General features: G+C 34.5%; 1 long non-coding RNA gene across 1 annotated transcript in view; it reads left to right on the forward strand.

Moving 5' to 3' along the window:
* LOC138361031 (uncharacterized) overlaps nt 1-14123 on the forward strand; it is a 134677-nt gene extending 120554 nt beyond the window's left edge. The window contains exon 3 of the long non-coding RNA XR_011226761.1: nt 13787-14123. This is a non-coding gene — a long non-coding RNA (uncharacterized lncRNA). The remainder of the gene's footprint in view (nt 1-13786) is intronic.
* Nucleotides 14124-14458: the final 335 nt, after the last annotated feature.

Genomic DNA, 14458 nt, shown 5'->3' on the forward strand with positions numbered 1-14458 from the left:
GCTACATAGCCTTTCCGGTTTGGTGCCTTCTTTGATAATTACTTACTTGCGTTAATACACAAAACAGCAGTAAAGATATGCATATGCTAACTATGATGCATGACTGATGTGTAGCTGAATTATGGCAGAAATAGTCTGATTATATACTGTATGTCAGCCACAAGCAAGTAATTACCAAAAGAAGGCGCCAAGCTGGGGAATGTCAGCCACAAGTAGAGCTCCTAATTAATTTGATTTTAAACCTTAATATGTTCTATATCATGAGACATTCGGAACCATACTATATATTTTCAAATTTTTGTCATTAAAGTATTTATATACCTGAGGGTCACTTACATTAGTGGCATCGACGAGGACAAGAAGCTGGCGGCTTGTCGATGGTCCCCCCATTTGTTGTGATGATCTTCTCCAGTTAACCCTTAAAATTTACCATTTTACCTTTGGTACGCCACAGATAAAATGTTATATTTTATTTACTGTAATATATAGCATGAATATTATACTCATCATGCAAGTTGTAGTTTATTGGACACCCCATACTCATCTTGTGAGTGCAACCCTTCTTTCGAATAGACAGTACCCTTTAAAACTAAATGTAATAAGTACATTCCTGACTGTCTAAATAGTATATCATTACACTTAATTATGCTGTTACATTTACCTTCCCATATATTCCCCTTATTTCTTGTTAATACACTCAAAATTTTTAGGTTGAAGTTTTTGTGTTCAATTCTATGCACACAAGTTTTAAATATAAAGAATTTCTTTTTCCGTTGTTTTAAACAATAGAGATTTTATAAAAAAAAATGCAAATATCCTGAGATACTTTATAATTTATTGAAAGACTTTAGTTTTGTTTTATTAGTTCTATAAAACTGTAATATCCATATAGATATAGGTTAGGTATTAATTGTAATTAATAAGCAATAAATGCTATTTACATGTTTGTCCTCCTACATAACTAAGGTAAGTTTAGGTCGTGGTTTTCTATACAGCTTTTTAGGTAAACAATAATATTCACAATATTTTGGTGGAATGCTGGCGATTAAGTGCATTTATGTACTATGCCGATAGTCAGGATTGTACTTATTACATTTAGTATTAAAACGTACTGTCTATTCTGAAGATTGTCTGTATATTAAGAACATAAATTATTGACTTAGTTATGTTAGTTTAGGTTAGGTAGGGTTGGTTAGGTTCGGTCACGTACCTACTTTAGTTTTAAATCATATTAAAAACTTAACTCATACATAATGAAATGGATAGCTTTATCATTTCATTACAAAAAAATCGAAAAATATGTAAATTCTGGAAAACTTGGCTTATTTAACAAATCGGGCCTTGCATAGTAGGCCGAGGACTGTGTTCTGGCTGGCTACTAGGTACGACATATATATATATATATATATATATATATATATATATATATATATATATATATATATATATATATATATATATATATATATATATTAGTATATTTTGGTAGCAGTCTTTCCTGTAGACATATATTATTAAATATGACCGAAAAAGTAAGATTAATAATTCTAACACGAATTTTCTCAATCTTTCGTACATTACGCTTCACTGTTGGAGGTAAATCAAAAATCAATTCTCCAAAATTCATTTTTATTTCTAGTCTGACGCGACACGGGCGCGTTTCGTAAAACTTATTACATTTTCAAAGACTTTAGTTCACAAATACACAACTGAATAGAACTTACGTATCTCCGATTTTATATCTACATTTGAGTGAGGTGGAAGGGGTGATGTGGCATTAACACAAGACAGAACAAAATGTGGTATTAATAGGGTATTAATTTCATCAACACAAGACAGAACAAGGGTATTAATAGGGTATTAATTTCATCAACACAAGACAGAACACGAAACAATGGATATTGAATAGAAGTGTTTGTAGAAAGCCTATTGGTCCATATTTCTTGATGCTTCTATATTGGAGCGGAGTCTTGAGGTGGGTAGAATATAGTTGTGCAATAATTGGCTGTTGATTGCTGGTGTTGACTTCTTGATGTGTAGTGCCTCGCAAACGTCAAGCCGCCTGCTATCGCTGTATCTATCTATATATATATATATATATATATATATATATATATATATATATATATATATATATATATATATATATGTCGTACCTAGTAGCCAGAACGCACTTCTCAGCCTACTATGCAAGACCCGATTTGCCTAATAAGCCAAGTTTTACTGAATTAATATATTTTCTCTAATTTTTTTATTATGAAATGATAAAGCTACTCATTTCATAATGTATGAGGTCATTTTTTTCTTATTGGAGTTAAAATTAACGTAGATATATGACCGAACCTAACCAGCCCTACCTTGGCTGAGAAGTGCGTTCTGGCTACTAGGTACGACATATATATATATATATATATATATATATATATATATATATATATATATATATATATATATATATATATATATATGTCGTACCTAGTAGCCAGAACGCACTTCTCAGCCAACTATGCAAGGCCCGATTTGACTAATAAGCCACGTTTTCATGAATTAATTGTTTTTCGACTACCTATCCTACCTAACCTAACCTAATCTGACTTTTTCGGCTACCTAACCTAACCTAACCTATAGAGATAGGTTAGGTTAGGTTAGGCAGGGTTGGTTAGGTTCAGTCATATATCTACGTTAATTTTTACTAAAATAAAAAAAAATTGACCTCATACATAATGAAATGGGTAGCTTTATCATTTCATAAGAAAAAAATTAGAGAAAATATATTAATTCATGAAAACTTGGCTTATTAGGCAAATCGGGCCTTGCATAGTGTGTGTCATATATATATATATATATATATATGACACACATATATATATATATGACACACATATATATATATATATATATATATATATATATATATATATATATATATATATATATATATATATATATATATATATTCAATGAAACATGTTTGAAAGAAAACCTGCTGCCAGTATACACCAATATAAACCCACATGACCCAGCAGTCCGCAATACAGAGTTTACCTATAAGTATAGGCAAGAGCTCATTCGGCATCAACTAAACAAGAAGAAGGAAGCCCTCCAAACCTTTATAGAGCAGGCGGAGCATCTGTTAAACAAATGGACCCAGTACGACATCCCTATCCAACTCAAGCAAACCATCAACAGTGAACTATTTAACCTGAAACAACAACATAAAACTCTTGTAGAAACAAAGACACTCCTTAAGTTAACATCCCTAAACGGTGGACAGCTAAAAATCCCTCGTCCTAAAGATGGCTACTTTAACCTGACTTCTTATGATCTTACCCAGGACCAACGAGACCTCTTAAATCTTGGTCTAAATTGTCAATTCTTATCTAAACCAAAGATGCATCAAAAACGCCTGGAAATCGAAATGCTTCTGGACGATATCCATAAGCTAGAAGACAACAAAAAAGTCATCACCACGGACACACTTCAAGCTGAACTACTTGCAGAAGCAGGGAAAAAACGAGGAACATATTCATCTACAATCTTAACCCCACGACTCAAAGAAGCAGCGAAACAACTAAAAAATCTGAAAGACGTAACAATAAGAAAAGCCGACAAAACAGCAGCATATGTATTGATTCCTACCCATGAATACATGAACAAAATTAGCGACATCCTAAGTGACGACTCCAAATTTCAACGAATCACGAGGAACCCCGTAGAAGACCTTAAGCGGAAAGTAAACAAAACAATTACAGCAATCAACGCAAAGAAAGGTAGTGTGCATTTCAATAAACTTCAAGGCGACTATGGCTTAGGATATGCCTACGGCAATGTTAAGACGCATAAACCAGGTAACCCACTACGCCCTATAATCAGCCAAATACCAACCCCAACTTATCACCTGGCAAAAAAACTCAATGAACTCCTAACTCCATACACTCCAAGTAAGTTTAGTCTACAATCATCAGCAGATTTCCTAGAATTGATCAAATCTACCCAGCCCGATGGAATCATCGCTTCCCTGGACGTTGAATCCCTTTTTACCAACGTCCCAGTCGACACAACCATAGGAATGATACTGGACAGAGTATACAGAGACGAGAGCACCCCCAAATTAGACATACCTGAGCCACACTTGAAAAGTCTTCTCGAAGCATGTACAAAGGAAGCCCCTTTCATCAGTCCACAAGGAGACATGTATTTACATATAGACGGAGTAGCAATGGGCTCCCCCTTAGGAGTTTTATTTGCTAATTTTTATATGGGAACCATCGAAGATAGGGTCTTCAGTAGCAGACAAAAACCAACTGTATACTGCCGTTATGTAGATGACATATTCGTAATAGTAAAAGACTCAGATGAACTAATTGACCTAAAAAGACACCTAGAGAGAGAGTCAGTACTCCGATTTACACATGAAAATAGTGAAAATAACAGTCTGCCATTCTTGGATGTACTAATAACAAAAACAGGAACCTCTTTAAGCACCAACGTATATACCAAGCCCACCAACATAGGATTATGCCTGAACGGTAGAAGTGAGTGCCCCCAAAGATACAAAGCCAGTGTTCTCAATGCTTGTATTCGTCGAGCGCTTACCCACTGCTCTGAATGGAGCAACATGAGTAGAGAGTTTGAAAGAGTAACTCAGGTATTGGTGAACAACGGATATAGCAACGCGGAAATAAACGCTGCTATAAGAAGACACTTGGACCGTTGGTATAATTCAAGAACCTAGAACAGAAACCACAACACCCCCAATAAAATTATATTACAAATCAACCATGCACAGTGAACATATAAAAGAGGAAAGAATAATGAAAGAAATAATCCGTAAAGGAGTAAAAAGCACTACTCCTAACCAAAACATAAACCTGATAATATTCTACAAAACCAAGAAGACTTCCGAACTCCTTATCAAAAACAGCCCGAAGCCGACGGAGAACCCTCTACAGCAGTCAAGCGTTGTATACATGTACACTTGCCCCCACGAAGGATGTAACCTTCAATGTAAGTACATAGGTATGACGTCGACCAAGCTGACGAGGCGTTTGACATGCCATCTTCAATCTGGTGCCCCTAGGAATCACATGAGACAAGCCCATGACATTACTCTAACAAGAGAAATGTTGAACAAGAATACTTGCATAATAGATAAAACCCAAGATTCAAGAAGATTACAAATTCTTGAGGCAATTCACATAAGAATAGAGCGACCTACCATGAACACCCAAATCACGGAACTATTTACTCTACCCACCATGAGAGTAAGAACAAGACAAGAACATATCGATGCCAACACAGAAGACAATGTCCAACATAACAGGCCAATTACACTGGATTAATCTTTGTGTTTAGATAGGAGATGCCTCGTATGGGCCAATTAGCCTTCTGCAGCCCCTATGTTTATCCCTTATGTATCCCCCCATGTTTTTCACCTTCATTGTATTATCACCTGACCTAATGCGGGTATAAAATCAACTAGTATTGTAAGATTGTTCACTTGAGAATGAACCATGGAGGTTCGAAACGTCGTGCAAATTATACAAATAAGTGTAATACACTCTATAGTAAATCACTTCTTTTCTTCACCTTAAAAGTACGAAAATGAGTTTTGGAGAACTCCTATTCCAATTAAGCCCTGATGCTAAGAAAATAGTTAGAGGGATAGAAGCCCTAAACCAGAAAATAATAAATACAGAATATGCGGTCATATTCAATGAAACATGTTTGAAAGAAAACCTGCTGCCAGTATACACCAATATATATATATATATATATATATATATATATATATATATATATATATATATATATATATATATATATATATATATGACCGAAAAAGTAAGATTAATAATTCTAACACGAATTTTCTCGATCTTTCGTACGTTTCTTTTCACTGTTGGTGGTAATTCAAAAATCAATTCTCCAAAATTTATTTTTATTTCTAGTGTGACGCGACACTTACATTTTCAAAGACTTTAGTTTACACATTGGCTTCTCCAATGGTTTCGTCGAAGACATCATAAGTAGGAAAGTGAAACGCCATGCAACCTCTGAAGAGACAACTAACACAACACCTATACCCCCTATTAGACTATTTTACAGGAACTTCTCTTCCACAGCTCATAAAACGGAGGAAAGGGTCCTGAAAGATATTGTTAATAGGAACGTTATCGCTACAGACAAAAATCAGAGGATACAACTGACGATTTACTATAAAACCAGAAATACGGCCAGCCTACTCATGAGAAACTCTCCAGACACAAAGCAGAACGCTTTAAAAGAGACCAACGTCGTCTATGCCTTCAAATGCCCTCTTGGGGACTGTAAGCTCCAAAAAAACCAGTATATAGGCAAGACAACAACATCTCTTTCTAGGCGTTTAACGATGCATAAGCAACAGGGCTCCATTAAGGAACATATAATCTCTTCCCACAACCAAACCATTGCCAGAGAAATCCTAGTAAACAACACAGAAATCATCGATAGATACAGCGATAGCAGGCGGCTTGACGTCTGCGAGGCACTACACATCAAGAAGTCAACACCAGCAATCAACAGCCAATTAATGCACAACTATATTCTACCCACCTCAAGACTCCGCTCCAATATAGAAGCATCAAGAAATATGGACCAATAGGCTTTCTACAATCACTTCCATTCAATACCCATTATTTCGTGTTCTGTCTTGTGTTTAGGAATTTAATACCCTATTAATACCACCTCATCCCATCCACCTCACTCAAATGTAGATATAAACAAATCGAAGATGTGTAAGTTCTATTCAGTTGTGTATGTGTAAACTAAAGTCTTTGAAAATGTAATAAGTTTTACGAAACGCGCCCAAGTGTCGCGTCAGACTAGAAATAAAAATGAATTTTGGAGAATTGATTTTTGAATTACCACCAACAGTGAAAAGAAACGTACGAAATATCGAGAAAGTTCGTGTTAGAATTATTAATCTTACTTTTTCGGTCATATTTAATAAAATATGTCTACAGGAAAGACTGCTACCAAAATATACTAATATAAATATATATATATATATATATATATATATATATATATATATATATATATATATATATATATATATATATATATATATGTCGTACCTAGTAGCCAGAACGCACTTCTCAGCCTACTATGCAAGGCCAAATTTGCCTAATAAGCCAAGTTTTCCTGAATTAATATATTTTCTCTAATTTTTTTCTTATGAAGTGATAAAGCTACCCATTTCGTTATGTATGAGGTCAATTTTTTTTTATTGGAGTTAAAATTAACGTAGATATATGACCGAACCTAACCAACCCTACCTAACCTAACCTAACCTATCTTTATAGGTTAGGTTAGGTTAGGTAGCCGAAAAAGTTAGGTTAGGTTAGGTTAGGTAGGTTAGGTAGTCGAAAAACAATTAATTCATGAAAACTTGGCTTAATAGGCAAATCGGGCCTTGCATAGTAGGCAGAGAAGTGCGTTCTGGCTACTAGGTACGACATATATATATATTGATATATATATATATATATAAATATATATATATATATATATATATATATATATATATATATATATATATATATATATATATATATATATATATCAATATATATATATGTCGTACCTAGTAGCCAGAACGCACTTCTCTGCCTACTATGCATTGCCCAATTTGCCTAATAAGCCAAGTTTTCATGAATTAATGTTTTTTCGACTACCTAACCTACCTAACCTAACCTAACCTAACTTTTTCTGCTACCTAACGTAACCTAACCGATAGAGATAGGTTAGGATAGGTTAGGTAGGGTTGGTTAGGTTCGGTCATATATCTACGTTAGTTTTAACTCCAATAAAAAAAAATTGACCTCATACATAATGAAATGGGTAGCTTTATCATTTCATAAGAAAAAAATTAGAAAAAATACATCAATTCAGGAAAACTTGGCTTAATAGGCAAATCGGGCCTTGCATAGTAGACTGAGAAGTGCGTTCTGGCTATTTGGTACGACATATATATATATATATATATGTCGTACCTAGTAGCCAGAACTCACTTCTCAGCCTACTATGCATGGCCCGATTTGCCTAATAAGCCTAGTTTTCATGAATTAATGTTTTTTCGACAACCTAACCTACCTAACCTAACCTAACCTAACGTTTTCGGCTACCTAACCTAACCTAACCTATAAAGATAGGTTAGGTTAGGTTAGGTTAGGTAGGGTTGGTTAGGTTCGGTCATATATCTACGTTAATTTTAACTCCAATAAAAAAAAATTGACCTCATACTTAATGAAATAGGTAGCTTTATCATTTCATAAGAAAAAAATTAGAGAAAATATATTAATTCAGTAACACTTGGCTTATTAGGCAAATCGGGCCTCGCATAGTAGGCTGAGAAGTGAGTTCTGGCTACTAGGTACGACATATATATATATATATATATATATATATATATATATATATATATATATATATATATGTCGTACCTAGTAGCCAGAACTCACTTCTCAGCCTACTATGCAAGGCCCAATTTGCCTAATAAGCCAAGTTTTCATGAATTAATGTTTTTTCGTCTACCTAACCTAACCTAGCTTTTTTTGGCTACCTAACCTAGCCTTACCTATAAATATAGGTTAGGTTAGGTTAGGTAGGGTTGGTTAGGTTCGGTCATATATCTACGTTAATTTTAACTCCAATAAAAAAAAAATTGACCTCATACATAGAGAAAAGGGTAGCTTTATCATTTCGTAAGAAAAAAATTAGACAAAATATATTAATTCAGGAAAACTTGGCTTATTAGGCAAATTGGGCCTTGCATAGTAGGCTGAGAAGTGAGTTCTGGCTACTAGGTACGACATATATATATATATATATATATAATGTCGTACCTAGTAGCCAGAACGCACTTCTCGACCTACTATGCACGGCCCGATTTGCCTAATAAGCCATGTTTTCCTGAATTAAAATATATTCTCAATTTTTTTTCTTATGAAATAATAAAGCTACCCATTTCATTATGTATGGTCAATATTTTTTTATTGGAGTTAAAATTAACGTAGATATATGACCGAACCTAACCAACCCTACCTAACCTAACCTAACCTATCTTTATAGATTAGGTTAGGTTAGGTAGCTGAAAAGGTTAGGTTAGGTTAGGTTAGGTAGGTTAGGTAGTTGAAAAACAATTAATTCATGAAACTTGGCTTATTAGGCAAATCGGGCCTTGCATAGTAGGCAGAGAAGTACGTTCTGGCTACTAGGTACGACATATATATATATATATATATATATATATATATATATATATATATATATATATATATATATATATGTCGTACCTAGTAGCCAGAACTCACTTCTCAGCCTACTATGCGAGGCCCGATTTGCCTAATAAGCCAAGTTTTACTGAATTAATATATTTTCTCTAATTTTTTTCTTATGAAATGATAAAGCTACCAATTTCATTATGTATGAGGTCAATTTTTTTTTATTGTAGTTAAAATTAACGTAGATATATGACCGAACCTAACCAACCCTACCTAACCTAACCTAACCTATAAAGATAGGTTAGGTTAGGTTAGGTAGCCGAAAACGTTAGGTTAGGAAGGTTAGGTTGTCGAAAAAACATTAATTCATGAAAACTAGGCTTATTAGGTAAATCGGGCCTTGCATAGTAGGCTGAGAAGTGAGTTATGGCTACTAAGTACGACATATATATATATATATATATATATATATATATATATATATATATATATATATATATATATATATATATATATATATATAATGTATAAGAAATAGGAGAGGTCCCAAGATGCTGCCCTGTGGCACCCCCTACTGTCAATGGTAGAGTAGGGGGAGGCTATTTATATTTATTTATATACAAGAAGGTACATTGGGGGTTAACAGAGAATACAGAAATTAAATTGAATTTACATTCTTGTAAAGCCACTAGTAAGCATAGCGTTTCGGGCAAGTCCTTAAACTAACAGAAATTTTTTACATAAATTAACAGTAAAATTGATAAAAAAATGTTTACAGGTACATTGAAGAAATTTGACACAAAAGCAGATTAGAATAATAACAATACACAATAATAAATAATTAATAAATAAATGTTTATTCAGGTAAGGTACATACACACAACAGATTTTACAAAAATTTCTAGATTTATAGATAGGGCTAGTACATACAATGCCTAAAGCCACTATTACGCAAAGCGTTTCGGGCAGGAAAAACATTAAAGACTATAACTTAATACAAGTTGAGTTTAAAGTATAGAATGTGTTGAGAACAAATTAAAATAAAGATAAAAAAGGGGGGTAACATGATTGAAAAAGCAGCACAAATACAATTAGGTCGACAAACAGCGTTGTTTAAAAAAACAGACATGGGTTGACAATATAGGGGTAAGGTAGTTACAGGGAATTTATTAGGTAGTGCTTCGCTTTTATCTTAATCTGGTTGAGAGAGATACAGTCTTTAACATGATTGGGAAGGTCATTCCACATTCTGAGTCCCTTGATTTGTAGAGCATTTCTAGTTTGATTAAGTCGTACTCTTGGAATATCAAAACTGTATTTGTTTCTGGTGTGGTGCTCATGGGTTCTGTTGCAACCTTCAATGAAGCTTTTGAGGTCAGGATTGGCATTACAGTTCAGCGTTTTATATATGTATAATACATATGAGAGAATGTGCAGTGACTTAATATCTAACATATTCAGAGATTTGAGTAGGGGTACCGAGTGATGTCTGGGGCCAGAGTTGGATATTATCGTAATAGCAGCTTTGTGTTGAGTAATTAGAGGACGTAAATGATTTTGGGTAGTAGAACCCCAAGCACAAATACCATAGTTGAGATATGGATAGATGAGGGAGTAATAGAGCGTCACCAGGGCAGGGCGGGGAACTTAATATCTGATCTTAGAAAGAATGGCAACAGTTTTTGAAACTTTTTTTGATATATTTAGAATGTGTCCCTGGAAATTCAGCTTGTGGTCAATGAGAACGCCTAGGAATTTGCCATCTATTTTGTTACAAATTTGGGTATTGTTTATTCTGAGATTTATTTGATTAGAGGATTTATTGCCAAACAGAATATAGAATTTTTTTTCAATGTTAAGGGTGAGTTTGTTGGCAGTTAGTCAAAGATGGACTTTATTTAGCTCAATATTTACTGTGGCATTTACAGTAAGGGGGTCAGGACTGGAGTAAATGAAGGTTGTGTCATCAGCAAATAGAATTGGTTTGAGGTGTTGGGAGGGATTTGGAAGGTCATTAATGTAGATGAGAAACAGGAGAGGTCCAAGTATGCTGCCCTGAGGAACACCGATGTTGATGGGTAGGGGTGGGAGAAATTGAATTATTCACAGAAACATACTGGAGCCTGTCAGTAAGGTAAGATTTGAGGTATTGCAGGGAGCGTCCTCTGACTCCATAATGATGTAATTTAAGAAGAAGGTGTTGGTGGTTGACAGTGTTAAAAGCCTTACGCAGGTCCACAAATAGCCCAACAGGGAACTCATTTTTATCAAGAGCTGCATGAATCAAGTTAATCATACTAATAAGTGCATCGTTAGTGCTTTTTTGGGTCTGAAGCCATATTGACAAGAGCTAAGTATATTGTGTTTGGCTAGATAAGAGTAAATCTGCTTGTAGATTAGTTTTTCAAATATTTTTGACAAGTTAGGCAGGATTGATATAGGTCTGTAGTTGTTAACATCTGTGAGATCACCACATTTGTGGACAGGGGTTACTCTCGCTTTTTTTAGAATATCTGGAAAGATTTGGAGTTCAAGTGACTTGTTGAAGAGCAATGCAATACCAGAGGCTAAAAATCTGGAGGCTTTTTTGTAAATTAAAGTTGGTATCTCCTCAAGGGCACTAGACTTGGTTTTAAGGGAAAGGATTATCTCATTAACGTCAGTGGAATTTGTAGGCTTTAGGTACAGAGGCTGTGGATAGTTACCTGTAAGATAGTCCTTAACATCAGTACTGGAAGATGGAATATCATTTGCAAGGGATGACCCAATGGAAGAGAAGAACCTATTGAACTCAATAGCAGAATCAGAGGCTGAAAGCTGACCATCGTTATTGGACATGACTGTTGGTTTGTTATTTAAAATCTTCTTTGATCCCAATATTTGTGAAATTGTGCTCCAAGTTTTTTTAATGTTGCTCTTTATTTGGGTAAATTTATCTTCGTAGTATTTAGTTTTGGCTCGACTAATTATTTTAGATAGCAATAACGAGTAATTCTTAGAGAATTCTTTGGAGACGGTTCCTAACCTATACTTCTTCTCAAGGTCATGTTTTTTATTAATGGATAATTTTTTAATATTTTTATTAATAACAATACACAATAATAACAATACGCAATAATAACAATACACAATAATGAAACAAGGATTACTAGGTACATGAGGATAACATTTCAGGGTTATAGTTGGTTCACTGAAGCATAATATGAGGATCGTTTCAAGGAAAAATCTCAAGGAATAATGCAGTAGAATATGCACTCAATACAACAACCATGATATCAGATGATATCTAAGATTACAGTGGTAAAGTAATATGGCTTAGGTACAAATGTTGGGGGATTAGGTAGCACTAGATACAGTGTGAACATAAAGTACTAGGTAGAAAACTATGAAGATGAAATAGGTACTTTTTGGTTTTATTTTTGAATAAGGCAAAAGTTGGACTTTTGTCCAAAAGTTGGAGTTATGCTATTGATGAGTACATATTAGTTCCTGTCACTTAGATAGGAACGAATATAGTCCAAAGCAAGGCCTTGAATACCATAGTGGTGAAGTTTAAATAAGAGGTAATTATGGTTTATAGTATCAAAGGCTTTTCTCAAGTCAATGAAGAGGCCAATTGAGAACTCATTTTTGTCAAGGGCAGTGTAGATTATATCAAACAGTCTAATGATGGCATCATTGATACTCATTTGGAAACAAAAGCCAAACTGGCAGGGACTTAGTATATAGATTTTACGAAGTAGGAATAGAGCTGTTTAAAAAAAAAAACAATTTTTGAAAGTATAGGTAGATGTGATATTATTCTGTAATTGTCAGTTGTCTCGCCTCCTTTATTAACTGGCACCAATCTTGCTTTTTTAAGGATATCAGGAAAAGTAGGACACTAGAGATTTGTTGAATAGCAGAGGAATGGGTGTTGCAAGAACAGGGGCAGCACTCTTATATATCATAGATGGTATTTTATTAATGTTCCAAGTTTTGGTTTTAAGTAATTGAATTATGGATATAATGTCTGTCGGGCTGACTGGTAAAAGGAATAGAGAGTTAGCTACCTGTGAGATATGTAGTATATTGTGTCTGGGTCTCTGGAATTTTTCTGGCAAGGTTTGCACCAATTGATGAAAAGAAGCTATTGAAATTAGTTGCAATATCTAAGTCTGTTGCAAGTGTGTAACCATCTTTGGAGAGTTTTATCTGCTTGGTATGTGAGTGTTGTTTAGACCCTAGGATGTTAGAGATGACTTTCCATGTAATGTTCATATTTCGTTTTGCTTCTTTAAATCTATTCTCATAAAAGGAAGCTTTGGCTCTTTGTATTATATTGGTAAGCATTGATGGGTATGCTACTTGTGAGCCAGGGGTTGTTTAATCTTTTGACAGTTTATTTGCTGAGGGAGGAGAAGACTCAAGATGATTCAAAATGCTCAGAATACTCTCACAAATTTATATCAATCTAATATTTAGGAATCTTATATAATAAAAATGTATGACTACAAGTTCTCCTTCTTTCCCTTCAACAGGTCTTCCTCACTGGGCCTGCTTGGCTTTTGTGTTACTGGGAGGGTGCCATCACCGTTTACCTTTCAAGACTGACTCATGCTGGCACTGCATTTGTTGACCTTCCCTTCACAGTAAACACACAGTCCTTCTCCATGTGGTGATTGTCCAGGGCAAGCAGGGTGTGGCCGCCATCTTGGAAACAGGAGGATGGAGAAGCAGGGTCTTCTAATTTCTTCAAAGCAAAAGAATCTTCTGTCTTCCCAGACTTATGGCAGCTTCTGCCGGCCTTGCATTCTTGTTCCTACATGGCCCTTGGGCCTTTTATATTTATTTTACATAATAAAACAACTATTAATACCCATGTGTTTCACAAGAGATCCATGACCTTTAAGCGCTAATTGTATTAACTAATGTACATATTGTAACCTTTAAATATCTAATAAAAGACAACAAAACACAAAAGGAAGAGGGTGGTAGGAGAAAACCACACAGAAACTGTATTCAACGGGACCTAAACATTCCCTCTATTGCATTATGTGTGATTTCCATTTTTTTTATATAGATTTTTTATATTTAGATTTTGCATATATATATAGAGAGAGAGAGCACGGGCGACATATGCGTTAACAACACTCCTCTTGTTTTGTTATGGAAGCAAGTCGACGAAGTGCCCAGACAGGTACAAGAGGAGT

Source organism: Procambarus clarkii, unplaced genomic scaffold (assembly GCF_040958095.1).
Source record: "Procambarus clarkii isolate CNS0578487 unplaced genomic scaffold, FALCON_Pclarkii_2.0 HiC_scaffold_150, whole genome shotgun sequence".
In the NCBI taxonomy this organism is placed as follows: Eukaryota; Metazoa; Arthropoda; class Malacostraca; order Decapoda; family Cambaridae; genus Procambarus; species Procambarus clarkii.